The sequence below is a fragment of the Pan paniscus genome, chromosome 5 (assembly GCF_029289425.2).
Source record: "Pan paniscus chromosome 5, NHGRI_mPanPan1-v2.0_pri, whole genome shotgun sequence".
NCBI lineage: Eukaryota > Metazoa > Chordata > Mammalia > Primates > Hominidae > Pan > Pan paniscus.
Window position 1 is genome coordinate 44,183,654 of NC_073254.2, and position 17,153 is coordinate 44,200,806.

The 17,153-nt window shown below is 41.2% G+C and overlaps 1 pseudogene; it reads left to right on the forward strand.

Annotated features, from left to right (window-relative positions):
* The first annotated feature begins 7,281 nt into the window (after positions 1-7,281).
* LOC117980557 (olfactory receptor 2H2-like) lies at positions 7,282-16,707 on the forward strand (annotated as a pseudogene).
* Positions 16,708-17,153: the final 446 nt, after the last annotated feature.

Consider the following 17,153-nt stretch of genomic DNA (forward strand, 5'->3'; position numbering starts at 1 on the left):
TTTTTTTAAGGAGTATCACTCTTGCCTCCCAGCCTGGAGTGCAATGACGCGATCTCGGCTCACTGCAACCTCCGCCTCCTGGGTTCAAGCGATTCTCCTCCCTCAGCCTTCTGAGCAGCTGGGATTGCAGTCATGTACCACCATGCCTGGCTGTTATTTATTTATTTATTATTTTTATTTTTAGTAGAGATGGGGTTTCAGCATGCTGGCCAGGCTGGTCTCGAACTCCTGACCTCAGGTGATCCACCTGCCTCCGCCTCCCAAAGTGCTGGCATTACAGGTATGAGCCACCATGCCTGGCCCTACTAGTACACTTATATATGTGTGAAATAAGCCATGTACAAGAATATTCATGTGAAATAATTATTTGCAACTGAAATAAATGGGAACAACACTTATCAATAGACAACTAAATAAATGCTGGTGTATACAGTTGAATTAAATTTAAAAGCCAAGTTGCAAAATATATGTATAATATTTTGTTATTTAGAAAGGAAGAAAATATACACATATGCTAAAATGTGCATACAACATCTCTGTGAGGAGACACTGACTCTGCAAGTTGCCTGAGGAGCAGGAATGAGAGGTGGACCATTCATTATATGTCTTATCTTATTATTGTTGTTATTTTTTAGTTTTGCAACTGTGCATGTTTTACACATTCAGATAGGCAGATAGTATGGGAAGGGATAGTATATTTTTTATATAGTCATCAGCTCAGAATGGAGCTGGCTATAAGCTATGCACCAATGGGAACCAGTGTCAGTGCTCATCACTAGTTGACAGGCAAAGAGCCATGAAAAGTTGGTGGCTATAGTAGGTTAACTATTGTGATTCTGTGCCTTCCCTACTCCCCAAAATTTATTTTCCACTAATCTTTTACATACTGCAAAACTTAGAAACATTGATAATATAGCCCATAATATATCTGAAAGCAAAGAAATTTATAATTAGCTAAAATCAGAGACCAAACCTAATAAAAAAAAAAAAGTAATTCTGAGACAATTGCTGAGCCTGGTACTTGGGACTGATGTCAATGTGCAAAAATTGTCCAACCTGACAAAGCAACTGGAATAACTAATGCAGGCATAAGTGCAGGATGATGTGTTGACCAATGGCACATTTCCACTTTGTAGCAGTCAGGCCATCTTGGAGTGAATCCAGGCTCTGCCTCCTACTTCTCATGCAAGTTATTTGGTACTTTCTTCTGTCAGCTGGGGATTTCGGATTTCACTTAGGATTAGGCTCTGCTACCATTAACAGACGCCTGAAAATAATGTGGCTTTAACTGAAACCGCAAAAGGACCAGATCTTAGAAGTCAAAATGACAACCAAGGCTTAAGGAGTTCACCCTAGAACCAAGAAAAAACTGCAATGATCCATTCCAGCAAAACGTAAAGCCAGTTTTTCAGAAGTTCAAAGTGATAAGTGGGTAATATATCTGCTTATTAAACAAGATTCAATACGCTTCAGAGAAAGATAATAGAATACGAAATAGATAAAGGTAATAGAATACGGAATCTCTGTAACATATTACTCACATCATCAAGTGTAAAACAGGAAATCACCAATCATGTGAAGACACAGAAATATTAGACAAACAGTTTTAAATCCTCAATAAAAACAAACCCAAACGCCACCCAAGTATTAGAATTATCAGATGGAGACTTTAAAATCACTATAGTATTTTAAAGAATCCACAGGGAAAGATTTATACAATGGGTAAAGAAATGATGAATTTTAGGAGACAGATGTAGAAACTGCCGTTTTAAAAAGCCGAACGGAAATGCTGGAACTGAAAAATACAATATCGTTGACCCTTGAACAACAAGGGTTTGAACTGCATGGGTCCATTGAATGTAGATTTTTTTCAGTAAATATACTGGAAAATTTTGTACCTTTGTGACAATTTGAAAAAACTCGCAAACTTCATGGCTTAGAAACATCAAAATAATTAAGAAACAATTAGGCATATCATAAATGCATAAAACATACGTAGATACTAGCATATTTTATCATTTACTATAAAATATACACAAATCTATTATAAAAAGTTAAAATTTATTTAAACTCACACACAAATACTTATAAACAATCATAAAATACAGTATTAAATCATAACTGCATAAAATTAGTCATAGTACATTCTGTCCTACTATAATAATTGTGTAGCCACCTCCTGTTACTATTGGGTGAGCTCAAGTGTTGGGAGTACGGGATTAAAATGTCATGTAATACTAATCATTCCCACGTAAGCAGTTCGTCTTCTCTTTAGGAAAAAGTGATGTCTCACGGTTCTTGCGGTTGTCCTGTTTTTGTTTTGTTTGTTTGTTTATTACAGAGTTTTGCTCTGTCGTCAAGGCTGGAGTGCAGTGGCACGATCTCAGCTCACTGCAACCTCTGCCTCCCAGGTTCAAGTGATTATCCTGCCTCAGCCTCCCAAGTAGCTGGGATTAGAGGCATGCACCACCACGCCCGGCTAATTTTTGTATTTTTAGTAGAGACGGTCTTTGGTTCAAGACGGCCAGGCTGGTCTTGAACTCCTGACCTCAAGTGATCCACCCCCCTCGGCCTCCCAAAGTGCTGGGATTACAGGTGTGAGCCACCGCGCCCAGGATCTTGTGTATTTTTAATTGTGTTTAGTGCAATTCCATAAAGCCTGAATAACACCACGAGACCCATGTAGTGATGCTGGAAGTTTTCCCCGGAGACAGAGAAAAGCCATAACATTACAGGAAAAAGTTGAATTGCTTGATATGTGCTATAGATTGAGGTCTGCTGCTGGAGTTTCCTGCCATTTCTGACTGATGTTTCATCTTCTTAACAGATGACACAAACTTACATAATTGATAAATACAGTATTGTACTGTCAGTGTATTTTCTCTTCCTTATAATTTTCTTAATAACATTTTCTTTTCTCTGGCTCACGTTATTGTAAGAATACAGTATATAATACATACAACATACAAAATATGTGTCAGTCAACTGTATATATGATCAGTAAGGCTTCTGGTTAACAGTAGTTTATTAGTAGTTAAGGTTTAGGGGAGTCAAAAGTTATTCATGGATTTCCAAATGTATGAGGGGGTCAGCACCTCTAACCCACGCATTGTTCAAAGGTCAACTGTATACGATTTTCTGGTAAAAAGAACCAGGAGTCCTTGGAGAGATGGTTGATCCCAGAGAGAGGAAAGAGAACATACAAGATAACCCTGGAATACTGTATGATGCCAGAAACTAAAGAAGTCATTTAAAAAAAAAATGAGGACATATCAAAAAACTCACAGTAATCAAGTTAAAGGATTTCCCCATAGCCAAGTCTGGGAAAATGTAAACAGCAAAGTAAATAATGAGAATAATGAAGAAAGAATAAAATAAACATCCAGGAGTCATTACTGGATGTGAATAAAGAAAATAAACAGTAAACGAACAGGAGGAGAGGGACAGCTCTTACAAAATTCAAAATAACAAACATAGGAGAAATGATGAAAGTTATCATTAGGCAAACAGCCCAATAGTAATTGTTGCAGTCAAAACTCATTTGTGGATGCTAAAATTCGTAGGCAAAACTATAATGAGAAAAAGATACTTGCATAATCTCAAAGTATTACCATAAATACTTATTATATTACTTTATTATATTATTATAAGATATGACTACAGTTTTTATAAGACAACACAGTTAAAAAAATGAAACATAATTTGAATAAAAGACATGTAAGGACCAATAAAGCACATGATAAGATGTTTAACACCATTAACCATCACAGAGCAAATTGAAACGACTTGAGGGAGCACTTCACAGCCGATAGAATGCCTAAAACCAAGAGACAGACAATTCCAAGTATTACCAAGGATGTGGAACATCTGGAACTCTCATTGCTGTAGGGAGTGTAAATGGCACAATCACTCTGGAAAGCAGTTTAGCAGTTTCTTATAAAGATAAACAGACATCAAATGACTCAGAAATTCCAATTCTAGGTATTTACCCAAAATAAAGAACACATGTGTTCACACAAAGAACAAAGAACTATATACAACACAACTAACTGTTCACTTCTTCTTCTTCTTTTTTTTTCTGGACCCAGGCTGTTGTGCAGTGGCATGATCATGGCTCACTGCAGCCTCAACTTCCTGGGTTCAAGTGATCCTCCCACCTCAGCCCCCCAAGTAGCTGAGACTACAGGATGCACCACGATGCCCGGCCAATATTTTGTATTATTTTGTAGAGACAGGGTTATATCATGTTTCCCAGTCTGGTCTCAAACTCCTGGGCTCAAGTATCCTCCCACCTTGGCCTCCCAAAGTTCTGGGATTACAGGTGTGAGCCACCATACCCAACAATTGTGGCTTCTTTCATAGCAGCCCAAAACTAGGAACAACCCAAATGCCCATCAATGCATGAATGGATAAACTGTGGTATATTTATACAGTGAAATACTATTAGCAATAAAAAGGAGCAAATTACTAATATATGAAACACTATGAATGAATTTCCATAACAAGCCGGATAACAGAAGCCAGAAATAAGGCATGAAGCCAGGCATGGTGGCTCATGCCTGTAATTCTAGCATTTTGGGAGTCCAAGGTGGGTGAATCACTTGAGCCCAAGAATTCGAGACCAGTCTGGGCAACACAGCGAGACCCTGTCTCTACAAAAAGTACAAAACTTAGCCGTGTGTGGTGGCCTGCACCTGTAATCCCAGCTACTTGGGGGGTTGAGCCCAGGAGCTTGAGGCTGCAGTGAACTGTGATCATACCACTGCACTCTAGCCTGGGTGACAAAGTAACACCTTGTCTCAAAAAACATAAAAAAAGTAAATTTCATTGAAGTACAAATTACAGGTAATAAAATGCACACATTTTAAGTATATTGTTCAATAAGTTTTGACAAGTGTATACACTTGGATAACCAATACCCCATTCAAGATATAGAGCATGCATTTTCATTATTCTAGAAAGTTATCCTATGCCCTGTCCCAGACAACCAATCATCTGATTTCTATCTTGCTAGATTTGCTTTTCCTGTTGTAGGAAAGTTATGTCAATGAAATCAGGTGGTATGAATGTATGAATGCTTGCTTGCTTTTTTTTTGTTTTGTTTTTTTTTGTTTTTTTTTGTTTTGTTTGAGACAGGGTCTCACTCTGTCACCCAGGCTGGAGTGCAGTAGTGCAGTGGTGCAATCACGGCTCCCTACAGCCTTGACCTCCTAAGTATATTGAACAATATACTTAAAATGTGTGCATTTTATTACATGTAAATTCTACCTTAAAGAAGTTTATTTTATTTTATGTTTTTTTGAGACAAGTTCTGACTCTGTCACCCAGGCTAGAGTGCAGTGGCATGATCACAGCTCACTGCAGCCTCAATCTCCTAGGTGCAGGTTATCTTCCCAGCTCAGCCCCCCAAGGAGCTGGGACTACAGATGAAGGCCACCACACCCGGCTAAGCTTTTGTACTTTTCGTAGAGACAAGGTCTTGCTATGTTGCCCAGACTGGTCTCGAACTCCTGGGCTCAGGTGATCCATTCCTCTCGGCCTCTCAAAGTGCTGGGATTACAGATGTGAGCCACCATGCCCAGACTGAAGTTGATTTTAAAAGCAGAAATGAGCTACTGATACTTGAAACAACATGAATAAATTGCAAAATAATTACTCCTAGTGAAATAATTCTTACTCAAAGGAGTATATATTATTCCATTTGTATGAAGTCCTGGAAGAGGCAAAACTAAGTATCAAGGAAAGAGGCAAGTGGAAGGTTTGTAGGATGATGGAAATCTTCTGTTTCTTCATTGAAGTCATCAAAATTCATCAAAGCGTATATTTCAAATCTGTGCGTTTTATTGCATGTAAATTATATCCAAATGTCTACCAGTAGAGAAGAAACAAGAAATAACGAAGTCTTATATGGGTTCAAATGAGACTTGAGAGAAAAGAATGGGACACACTCAGGAGAGGTGGCAGTGAGAAAACATGACCTTGTGCTCCTCAATGACACAGAGGAGCAGAAGTGACCTTTTTACTTACCACAGGGAGCACCAATGCTGGCATGTTTCCTCTGAATCATCTCCTACTTTCTTAATCATCATTAGCACCAGTGGCTAATTAATTGTCTGTGAACTGTGAGGCTCTGGAGTCTTGGGAGAATTAACAAGCCATTTCTCTCCATGGGATGGGAGTCCCGGGATCCCTCCCTCCATCACTTCACCACGTTTTCTTTTCTATCTCCACTACCATTAAAAGAGAGGTTAACTTACTAGGTTGAAGAGGAGAGGTTGTGGGCAAAGAGCAACCTTCAGCCTTACAGGTCCAGAAGAAGGATGGTGGTGGGGTATAGTTTGTGCCTGACTCTAGAGCCAGCCCACCTGGGTTCAAGTCTCAGCTCTGGCTATATAATTCTGAGCTAATTATTTAACCTGTCTATGTTTTAGTTTCTTCATCTGAAAATAAAGATAGAATATAGAAATATTATCCAGGTCATACAGAGGTTGTGAAGTGCTTTGAAAGGTGTGGCAGCAGCATTAGAAGTCAACATTACTACCTGAGCCCTAATCCACTACCCTTTCAAAGGTGCCCAACACTCCTGACTTTGCTTGTAGATTTCATTGTGAGGATTAACTAGAGGCTCACTCAGTCTAGAAGCTCGTTGTCAGGGAGAAGCTCCGGCAGCAGGCAATGGGGAGATTCTGACATGATTGAGGAAAAGTTATAAGTTTATTCTTCTCCTACTGTCCATTAATGTCCACATATCGTCAATGGTAGAGCTACCCCAGGAGCACCAGATTTGGAATCAAACAGGACTCAGACTCCAGGCCTGGTCTTTACCGGCTATGTAACCTTGGGCAAGCTACTTAACCTCTCTGCGACCATTTCTTCTTCTGTAAAAGGAAGATGATATTAACTACCTCAAAGAGTTATGAGAACCAAGTATTCAGGAAATGTTTAGCACGGTGCCTAGTGTATAGGAAGCACACAACAGATGGTAGCTGCCAAAGTATTAACGTGGTTTTCACTAATGAATTGGAGAAAAGAATTGATATTTCATTCCCTTGTAGCACCTAGTACACAACTAGGTCTTTGGTGATTAATAAAGAAATAAATACATCCGTGAATATGAAATTAATAGGAAGAGAGTAAAGTTGTACTGGACTTTTATGGGTGTCCAAGAAAAATTAAAAAGACCAGAAGAAAGAGAGTGAGAATAAATATACGTTGTGAAACACAGAACAAGAGAGAACAGAAAGAGAGTCAAAGAACTATGTAAATTGAAGAGACTGAAAAATGACATAGAGTGAAGCAATGAATTACCAAGAGTATAAGAGTGTAAGAGAGGGATGCAGAAAGTGTATTAGAATGATGGTTGACAGATAAATAAGGAGGAGTTGGCTATTTTTTACCAACACAAAGGGTGTAATGTTATAAGACAATATAGGAATGATTTTGTAAAAGTAATAATTGAAACAGTCGTTGCGTCTTCAGGAGTAGGTAGTAGGTATGATTAGGGAAGGGCACGCAGAAGGCTTTTCAGATTTAAACAATCTTTTGTTAAAATATTTAACAATATTTTAAAGGAAAAATTTTTCTCAGAGTAAAAAGAATATAGGAGGAAGGAAAAGAAAAAAGAGACAAATATAAACAGATTGAACAAATAAAAAGATGAGTTGGGGCTTTTAAACACACAAAAAAGAGACACTGCAATGGGTAGATGCTGCCAACCTATAGCCTCTCCAGCCACCTCCCCATCAACTTGCCCAGTTCCTGCCTCTCAACTGCCAGAGTGGCTGCCACCGTCCACCCACATCTGAGTTGGCCCTGTGTGCTGAAACTCTCTTCACCTTCTCAAAAACACAGTCCCCTCCTCCAGGAAGCATTCCCTGATTCACTCAACCACCCTACTCATTTTCTTTACAGATCTATCTCTCACCTCTAGCCCCCTACCCCAATATTTTTGCCTTATTTGCCTGCAATGTTTCAAGTTTTCTGCTGATGTTGAATGTACTACCCAGGGTTTTTCAAAGCCATGAGACTACTCTTTCTTCCAGCCCATAAGCTCCTCTGCCTTGAATGACCACATTGTTCAATAATTTGAAGTAGACTCCTTACTTCAGTGACTTAGGATAGGCTACTAAAGAGGATAAAGTCAGACCTGACATCTAAGTACAATATGTGACTCTCAACTGGATCCTACGTGGAAAAAAAAAAAAATCCTACAAAGAACATTATTGGGACATAGAGAAAATAAGAATATGGACTGTGTGTTACATAACAATACTGTATCAATTTTAAGTTTATTGAATTTAATTGCTGTACAGTGTTAATTAAGATCATCTTGTTGAAGAAAATGAATACTAAGACAATAAGGAGAAAGAGGCATGATGTCCACAAGTTATTCCCAAGTGACTCAGAGTAAAAATGAAAATACATAAACATATTGAGTATAATGATAGTGAAAATGAGTAAAAATACTAAAAATTGATGAATTTGATAAAGGTTATATAGAAGTTCTTGGAACTACACTTACAACTTTTCTGTAAGTTTTAACTTATTTCAAAATCAAAGGTTTTTAATTGCATGTGAATAAAATTAACCGAGCATTTTCAAAAGCAAAATTCTACTTACATGTCCCAAACTCAACATGGTATGTTTTTACTACTATATTTTATCGAGGATATTGAAATCTATTTCAGCTTTCTATCACCAAACATCAATTCTTCAGGATTTTTTTGCAGTTATAGAACCAGAAAATAATCTTTCTGACTGACATTATATTTTTTCTTATTTTTACATATTACACATAACGGAAAATTTAGGCAGGACATTTCATTTGCAGGAGAAATGTTTGTTCTTAGTTTAATAAGTCATAATTTTTTTTGAAAGACCTAAATCACCTGACTGATCTTTCTAGCAGTTGAGTCATTTCACATACAGAAGAAATCTCCACAGTCCACATTTCTATCACTGGTCAAATCTCTTGCAAAAGTGTAAAGTAGATAGAATGTGAATGATTTGAGAAAATTTATGCGCACCACTAGAAAACATGATGAATTCTCTAGTAATGTTTACAATTAGGAAACTCACTGAACACACATTTCTTTGTATTTCCTTCCACACATAACAAAGGGAAAATTCAGTAGTAGCATAGCGATCAGAACATAATAGGTACTTAATAAATTTTTGCAAAATTAATAAAAACTAACTAGTTAGCTGATCTATGCTTCACATCAGACGTTTTGCATTCAACCAGGAAGTCAGAGGCACCAGTGTGAGGCTCAATCCATTGTTGAGCACATTAACGGTTTCCTCACTCCCACTAGACAATGTTTGATCAGAAGGAACAGGGGATGAGAAGGAGCTGCTTGATGGTGATGAGACTGGGAAAGGAACGCTGGGCGAGCAGAGACAGAAGAGAAACACTCACCTACTGGGACCTCACAAACACCCAGGCTGAGTTTTAATAAGACAGGCTGAATCACACTGGGGTGACAGCCCCATCCTTCCAGATACAGACAGGAACAGGCCATGGTTAACCAAAGCTCCGCACCAGGCTTTCTCCTTCTGGGCTTCTCTGAACACCCAGCACTGGAAAGGACTCTCTTCGTGGTTGTCTTCACTTCCTACCTCCTAACCCTAGTGGGCAACACACTCATCATCCTGCTGTCTGTGCTGGACCCCAGGCTCCACTCTCCAATGTACTTTTTCCTCTCCAACCTCTCCTTCTTGGACCTCTGTTTCACCATAAGTTGTGTCCCCTGGATGTTGGTCAACCTCTGGGAGCCAAAGAAGACCATCATCTTACTGGGCTGCTCTGTCCAGTTTTTCATCTTCCTGTCCCTGGGGCCCACTGAGTGCATCCTCCTGACGGTGATGGCCTTTGACCGCTACATGGCTATCTTCAAGCCCCTGCGCCATGCCACCATCGTCCACCTCTGCCTGTGCTGGCAGCTGGCATCTGTGGCCTGGGTCATTGGGCTGTTAGAGTCAGTGGTCCAGACACCATCCACCCTGCGCCTGCCTTTCTGCCCCCATCAGCAGGTGGATGATTTTGTCTGTGAGATCCCAGCTCTAATTCGACTCTCCTGTGAAGACACCTCCTACAATGAGATCCAGATGGCTGTTGCCAGTGTCTTCATCTTGGCTGTGCCTCAGCCTCATCCTTGTCTCTTATGGAGCCATTGCCTGGGCAGTGCTAAGGACTAACTGCAAAAGGGCAGAGGAAAGCTTTTGGGACCTGCTCCTCCCATCTCACTGTGGTCACCCTCTTCTACAGCTCAGTCATTGCTGTCTGCCTCCAGCCCAAAAATCCCTATGCCCAAGAGAGGGGCAAGTTCTTTGGTCTCTTCTACACAGTGGGCACTCCTTCACTTAACCCTCTCATATACACCCTGAGGAACAAGGAGGTAACCAGGGCATTCAGGAGATTGCTGGGGAAGGAAATGGGGCTCACACAAAGCTGAGGGAGAGCTGCTTAATGTGCTTTCTAAATTAAGAAGAAATTATTTATCCTTTTGTGAACAAGTTTGAGCTCCCAAGTATACTACCTTTCATACACCCATCAAAGTGTTTACAATGGGTCACAGTATATGAGTGTGTGTGAGAGAGAGAAAGAGACAGAGAAAGACTAAGAGTCAGGTAAGAGGAGGTAGGTATCTTTAATTAACATCTAAAGCTCAAAAAGATTATCATACCTGCCCATTTTTAATATTTAATTTCTATATTTTTATTTTCTTTTCAATTTGGTTTTTAACTCTCTTCTCCACTACAGGTTCTCCAAATGCACCATGCCTATTTCTGGTTATGTAACCCCTCTCCGATTGTTACATTATCATCATCATTTTACCATCACTTGTGATTCTTTTTTATTTTTTTTTGAGATGGAGTCTCACTCTGTCGCCCAGGCTGGAGTGCAGTGGTGCGATCTTGGCTCCCTGCAACCTCCGCCTCCCGGGTTCAAGTGATTCTTCTGCCCCAGCTTCCCGAGTAGCTGGGACTACAGGCACATGCCACCATGCCCAGCTAATTTTTTATTTTTAGTAGAGACAGGGTTTCACCATGTTGGCCAGGCTGGTCTCAAACTCCTGACCTCAGGTGATCCGCCCGCCTTGGCCTCCCAAAGTGCTGGGATTATAGGAGTGAACCATGGCGCCCAGCCACTTCTGATTCTGACAATGTCTTCTTTCCTTTGTCATCAGGATGGTTCATCTCCACTTGCTTGAGGTGGACTGACAGGAAGCTGACACTCAGAGAATTTAGTAATTTCACCCAAGAGCACACAGCAATTTGTTAGACCTAAATTGAGCTGCATATCTGTTAACTTACCAAGTGCATGCTGTTGGTTTTACACCATTATAAATATACCAACATCATTAGGATTTATACCCAAATGGGTTATCAGGCAGAAAACTCTATTTTTCCAGTCCTAGTAGGTTTCCTGATCATCCAGCTTTCCAGGGATCACAACACTAATCGCCTGCCAAATCCTGAAAATGCGCTCCCATTCCTGGAGATGATTTTCCTTTACCTCTTCTCAACCTCTGCATGAAGTGACCATGAGGAGTTGTGAGTCTGCTCTTCAGTGGCTACACAGTGCTAACAGCTGTCCTGCATCCATTTTCTAGTGCAGTTCTGAAATTCTGACCAACCTCTACTAGCCAGGCACAAAAATGAAATCCAATTGTAAGTAATAAAGTGCTGCAATGGAGCCTGGATGGAGCCTCAGAAAAAAGGGAGCAGCAGTGTAAGCCCCAACTTCTATGAAATCTTATTTCCTTTTTCAAGTTGATCTACATTCATTGCCTTCTCAAAGCCTCACATGAATGGAATGGAGAGTGTGATGGAAAAATCTGTTTAGAACTGAACCATTCTCTCCTCTTTCCTGTCAGGAAAGAGGTTATGCTGTGATAACAATACCAATCCTCAGTGACTTGAAACAGCATAGGTTTATTTCTTGCTGCTGCTGCATGCCCATTGTCATCCAACCAGAGGTTCTGCCTTGTCATCCTCACCCCAAGATGTGGACTGACAGAACACCCACCATCTCAAACACTCCTAGGTGCTGGGAAAGAAGGAAATAATAAGCATGACAAATGGCAAACTAGCACTTAGTTTCCAATCGGAAGTGGCATAACACTTTGACTCATTGGTCATTTGCCAAAGCAAATCTCATGGCTACATATAACTTCAAGGTGAGGGGAAATAAACCAATCATGTGGCAGGAAAGGGAACCAGAAATATTTGGTGGATGATATGAATGACTACTAACTGGCTCTTTGCCTCCAGTCTTGACCGATTCAAATTGATTATCCATGTTGAACCAGAGTAATCATTCCAAAATACAAATTTGAATATGTTACTCCCTTAGCCAAAAATAATATATAGATTCCCCCTGCAATAAAATGTGGAGCCCAAACTCCTAGATCGGGTTCCTGTTTTCCAGACTTTACCATCCCCACCTCCTAAGGCTCAACCACCTAGAATCCTGCAAGTTCACACAACTACCTGCAAGTGCAAGTGTATGAACCACACCAGGCTCTCTGCCACCTTTAGCCTTTGAATGTGCTCCTCCCTCTCTTTGGAAGACTCTCCCCTCCAGCTCCTCTCTACCACCAACAAAAAGCACTTCCCATGAAGTAACAGGATCTTTTTAATTGTCTACCTCTCAAAGTACACAGTAAGGAAAGTGAGGGTCAAGGTTTTGGCTCACTTATCCTTATACTCTTAGTGCCTGGCATAGTATCTGGCACAGTAGGTATTTAATGAATATTTATTACAGTCACCCCTCAGTATCCCCAGGGAATTAGTTCCAGGACACCCCTCAGATACCAAAATCTGCAGATGCTGAAGTCCCAAAGTTGACCTTGCAGAACTCACAAATACAAAAAGTCGGTTCTCACATCCATGAGTTTAGCATCCTGAGAATATTGTATTTTCAATTCATGTTTGCTTGTGGATGCAGAACCTGTGGGAATGGAGGATAGACTATATTTACAGAAAGAAATCCTAGGGCCTGCGTCCTCACGAAAGCATTGGCCTCCAGCGCGGGCTAACAGCAGAGCAGGGCGGAGCTGGCCCATGGTTGCAGACCTCTGTGCCAGCCTCCCCTAGACAAGATCGCCGTGTCAAGGAGAAGAAATCGGCTCAAGCTCTGGGCCCATGATGCCTGCTCCTTCCAAAGACTGTGGCAGATTACGCCAACTGGGATCCGGCGGTCGCAAGGTCTAGAGGAGTCAAGAAAGCCATCACCAACATCGTTCAGCAGGAAGTAAAATCCCTTTGTGTCTTGGAAGCCTCCCAGGTTCCTGCAGAAGAAGCTGTTTCTGGAGCTAGTGAGCCCTACGACATCATCGACAGCAGTAACTTGAAGAAGAGCAGACATGGAAGAGAAATCTGCTTTTCACTTTATATTTTTGCCTGTCTTTTAAAAGTTACAGCTGTGTGTGCTTTACATATTCAAAATAAATTGTGTGTGCGTGTGTGTAAATTTTAAGCAGCTAATAGGTTCAAGGCAGAAGTGGCTACAAGTTTATGCCCCAGTAGGAATCAGTTCCAGTGCTCTTCATTAATTGCCAGGCAAAATAGCCATAGTAATGTAGTAACTAGAATAAAATTTAAATTAGGTTAGTTATAAACACCCTATCCATTATCGACTCCCAAAGCTGCTTCATCCATGAATATTTAATATGCCACAAAACTATCAGAGATTGCTAATATATCCCATAATATAATATGAAACCAAAAGATTTTTCAAAAAGCTAAACTTGGGAGAGACTCATAGCAAAATGACATGTAATTCTGAGGTCATCACTGAGTATGGTACTTGAGTCTGTCGCCACATGTGAAAAGCATCTGAATATAATCCAAAAAGCTATTGCAGTCATGGGCTGCAGAATAATGCGGTGGCCAAGAGGCTGTAATACTGTGATATAATAAGATATACATATTTGGCCTTTGATCCCAGTTCCTGGCACAGAGTTCCTAAGGCCCTTGTAATTCCCTGAGCAATAGGGGTGCTAGGAGAGTCTTTTGTTCTAATATTTGGTCTTTGACCAAATATGTCAGTTCCTAACATTGAGCTCTAATCCCTTGGAATTTCCTGGGTAACAGGAGCATCTTTTGTTCTAATGAGGTGACCCCTTGGTGGACCCCTGAATGGGGACTCTGACTAGAAGGACCAAGCCATGATTAGAAGTTTGAAACTTTCAGCTCTACCCTCATCTTCCAGAAAATCGAGAGTGGCTAGACATTGAGTTAATAATCAACTATACCTATTTGATGAAGCCTCCACAAAAATCCCTGAACTACAGAGCTCCGAGAACTTCCAGGCTGGTGCACACACAGAAATGCTGAGAGGGAAGCATGCCCCAGAAGCTCTGTAACCCTTCCCACACACCTTTTCCTGTACATCTCTTCTATTTTGTTGTTCATTTGTATCCTTTGGAATATCCTTTATAATAAACTGGTAAATTGAACTAAAGAGCTTTCATGTATTCTGTGAACTGCTCTAATAAATCATCAAACCCAAGGAGGGGATTGTGGGAACCCCCAATAGGGTTCCCAGTAGGTCAGAAGTTCCAGAAGCTTGGACTTGTGATTGGCATCTGAAGTGGGGAGCAGTCTTATGGGATCCTTTAACCTGTGGGATCTCACTGTATCTCCAGGTGAATAATGTCAGAAGTGAATTGAATTGAATTATAGGACACCAAGTTGGTGTCCACTGAAGAATGTATTGGTCAGTCTGGAAGAAAAACCAACATGTTGGCCGGGCGCGGTGGCTCAGCCCTGTAATCCCAGCACTTTGGGAGGCTGAGGCGGGCGGATCACAAGGTCAGGAGATCAAGACCATCCTGGCTAACAAGGTGAAACCCCGTCTCTACTAAAAATACAAAAAATCAGCCAGGCATGGTGGCAGACGCCTGTAGTCCCAGCTACTCGGGAGGCTGAGGCAGGAGAATGGCATGAACCCAGGAGGCAGAGCTTGCAGTGAGCCGAGATCGCGCTACTGCACTCCAACCTGGGCAACAGAGCAAGACTTCCATCTCAAAAAATAATAAAATAAAACAAAATAAAATAAAATAAAAACCAACATGTTTTGGTGACTAGAAGTGTTGAATGTTGAGAATATAGTAGGAGAAAATGGTCAGTTTGGGGGTTTTCTACAAATACACAGAGCCCTTTCGCATTGCGCAGCATCCAATTTGAATCCTGGACCTGCAAACTCATGCCCAGAATATAGTGCCATATCAAGGGCAGCATTTGCATGTTTCTGGCAGGCTGGACGTTCAGTAGCTGCAGGAGTTAGATCAGTGTTGGTGAGTGAAAGCCATGCTGTTGAACACATACAGACCTGCATCCTGCCACCATAGTTACTGCCTTCATAAGTCCATTTTTACCAGCACTAGGGTGGCCTGTGGAGAAGGCTGCTTAGTGTGAACTGGCCTATAGTCACTGTTTACTTGGTTTAGAAGAGGTTTAGAGCCTCTTCTATTGTGGATGCTTTCTAGTGGGCATTAGCATGTAACACAAAGATATTCACAATTTTCCCAATTTCATAAATAAAAAGATTTCCCATTTTCATAAATCCATCCAAGCGCCTCTTCCTCAAATTTCATTGTTCTTCATCTTCTAAACCTCCTCCTTCCAAGCACTTGACCAACCAACCAAGCCATTTGCCACTGTCCATGTATTCACAAATATTCTTCCATTAGGCCATTATTCTTTCTACACAAAATAGATAATCAGGTGGACTACTCAAAGCTTTGCCCATTGGGAAGATTTACAATTTCTACTGTCTTCCAGAACTACTCTTGAGTGCGGCTATAATGCAGCAGCAGTCCATTTTCAGCTCACACCAATGTGTTGAGCAGATACATCCATGAACCAAGGTCATCTTACTTTTCCTCCATTAGCCAATCATAAAGTACCCCTCCTGCCTTAACAGATTAAAGATGGCTGCAAACTATCGGACAATCATCCCATGAGGAGGGCTATCTATTTCCCCTCCCCTTGAATCTGTGCTAGTCTATGACTGTTTTGACAAAAACAGCATGGCAGAAGTGACACCATGCCAGCTCTGGGGCCAGCCTGTAAGAGAACTGGCTGTTCCTCCTTGCTATCCTGGAGTCCTGAATTTCCAAGTAAAAAGTCTATCATGCTGGGCAGACCATGTAGAAAGACCCTGAGATAGCATGAAGACAGAAAAAATGAGCCCAAACTTACAGTGAACCCACCAAGGAGCCAGGCATGTGAGTGAAGCTGTCTCGGACCCTCTAGAGCAGTCCATCTGCCAGCTGAATACTTCCAAGGGATCCCAGCTGATGCAACATGGAATATAAGGAAACCCAGCCAATTTCGTTCCAAATTCTTGGCCCACAACATGTGAGATACAATAAGGTTTGTGTTCATTTAAGCCATTAAATTTGGGGAGACTTTGTTATGCAGCAATAAATAACTAGAACACTCCCATGAGCCACTGGTATGAGCAAGTTGGGAAGTACCAAGGCCACAGCGTGGAGGACATGGGAATCTGGGCCCCCCACTTCAGCACCTTGCATTTACCCTCCAGTTCTGCCCACGACTGATGCAGAATATACGACTTCTCTCTTACAACTGATGATGTTGCAACCACCAGACCTCATCACTTGATTGATTTGACAGGACCCAGCTCATGATGGACAGTTGTAGCCTAATAGCCATTTGATGTCTCATGATCAGGAGCTCTGTCTCTAGTAAGGCCCAAGAGCAGGCTAGGACTTGTTTCCTAATGGGGTTTACTTTCCTGCAGCAGACAGCATAGATTTCATGAAGAACCCCAGGGATCTATGTTGTGATTTTCCTTTCAAGACTTGCCCAAAATGCCACACTGTATCTTTTCCCACCACTGATACCTTTAGTGCCCCAGAGTCTATTGAGTCACATGACCAAAGCACTACCACACGGCTGATATGACAGCTTAGAACAGCTGCGGACCCCAGGTCTGCTCTGGGCTTCAGTCAGTCGCTAGTAAACTGTTCCATGTGGTATTCCCATGAGTGTGGAATATGTTTCCTCTAGATCCTAAATAGGACAACCAAGCATTCTCTACCCTGGAGAAGAGGAAGAAGAAGACCAAGATTCACTGCTGGAAGAAGAAACAGCCTATGAGGCTACAGAAACAGGCA